This window comes from Pollachius pollachius, assembly GCF_949987615.1.
Source record: "Pollachius pollachius genome assembly, chromosome: 11".
NCBI lineage: Eukaryota > Metazoa > Chordata > Actinopteri > Gadiformes > Gadidae > Pollachius > Pollachius pollachius.
The window spans coordinates 19,660,813-19,662,745 of record NC_136944.1 but is presented as its reverse complement, the minus strand read 5'-3'; positions in this window follow the sequence as shown (position 1 = coordinate 19,662,745).

The window sequence follows — 1,933 nt, the reverse complement described above, 5'->3', positions numbered from 1 at the left end:
CACACACACACACACACACACGCACGCACACACACGTGTCAACATCCGGTGTGGAGTGCGAGGACGCTGACAGTCACTCCCAGCATGCACGCTGGCACACAAAAGGTGTCTCCTGCTGATGGGCTGATCTCTTTGTTAGGGCGGCAGACTCTCTCGCCGCTCAGACGACGTCGCCTCATTTGCATGCGTTTAATATGTGGAGTGCGGCGCCGATGACTGAACTGACAGGGGGGCTGATGAACATAAATCAGAGGTGTTGTATCGACGAGGACGACGGCGGATCCAGAGGGTTCCGCAGCGCCAACATGGCGCCCCCCCCCCCCCCCCCCCCCCACCACACACGGATATGGAGCTGTGGATGTATTAGTCAAGGAATTGCAGTGCATCGCATCGAAAAGATTCTGATTGAAGTCTCTCACTCCCTCCCTCAGCCTCTCTCTCTGTCTCCGCTCTCCATCCCTCATGCGATCCTTTCCTTTCTCGCTCCCTCCCTCCTTCCTTCTCTCCTTCTTTGCAGTGCGTGACGTATGGCCCTGGAGGAGATTCCAGTGTGCGGGGACACACGTGTGTCTACTACGGTATCTGAGGATGGGAAAAGGGAAGGAGAGGGGACAGGGAGGCTGGAGATCAACATTAGGGTAAACTCTGTATCTGTTCTTTCGCCATGCCTGTGATTTTTCCATTCTAAATACACTATGGTATAGAGAGATCAGGCCTGCACTTATACCTAAGCCAGTACAGAACAAAAAAAATAGAGCTCTTTATAAACCAGTTTGTCCCGTTTGTTGCGTACACACAAATGAGTTGCTTTATGCTCTGGGATATGAGGGAGGCCATAAACTGCAATCACTAATTAGATTGGCAACCGACTTGATGAAGTTGATGTTGACGTTTAGGTTTTTTTGCCCTCTATTTTACGTCCAATTAAAGTAAGGCAAACTTTTTTTTGTAGAAGAGTTAGCACATTGAACACGGCGCCAATAAAACCTGACATGAACAGACGAAAGCGATAGTCAGAGGTTGGGAAGGTGAAGGGGTGGCTATGCCACAGTTACCCCTGGATTTGAATGTCTGGGAAGGTTACATAATGTAGTTTGCCCTATATAAAAATACTTTGAACCATGTTTTAGCAACTCAAATCAAATCAAGCAACTAAAATATCATGACTCTCCAAAAACACAACACAGAAAACCACCCAGACGCCCTAATTAAAACTTAATGTCGTGGCGCCTGAATCTCAATTTCCTCAAATGCCTTTCAAAACATGCACAGATCGTGTCCCCGTCATAGTTCACGGCCTTTATGGGCCATGAACACTGTCTCAGTGGCAGGGGCAAAGCCACATGGGGGCCTGGTAAAATGAAATATTTGCACTATAGGTTTGATCTAACTTTGACTTATTATTCTCATTCAAAGTGTTATATTTTGACGTTATGAATAAAAATTGCACTTAAAATACCAAATATAAGACCGGCCCGAGCTGGCCACCACAGCAATAATGTCCCGGCTACGCCCCTGCTCGGTGGAGAAGTGGCTGAGAAACAGAAGCTGTGATCACATACGTAACGCATTGTCCAATATCAGATGAGACATAACCACTTCAATATGCATATGAGGCTTGTCCTCGCCGCCTTTAGAGAGGATAAGAGTTCATTAGGTGCAGCTTCTCTCCTGGGCTTCTGCTCCTTCATCTTTGTGATCCATAAAATACGCATTTCCATGAGCCTGTGTTATGCGGGAGGGAGGGAGGAGGGAGGGGGGTTCACCTCCGGGAGCAATGACCTGCACTAACCGCACAGAGCCGCTTGCACTTGGTTGTCCAAAGGTGTCTGAGTGCCGGATTAGAAGCCGGCACACCTGAGCTGCTGATTGGGTGTCCTCAAGTGGTGTCTCCTATTGCTAAATATAGGTCTGCTTTAATGCAGCACTAGAC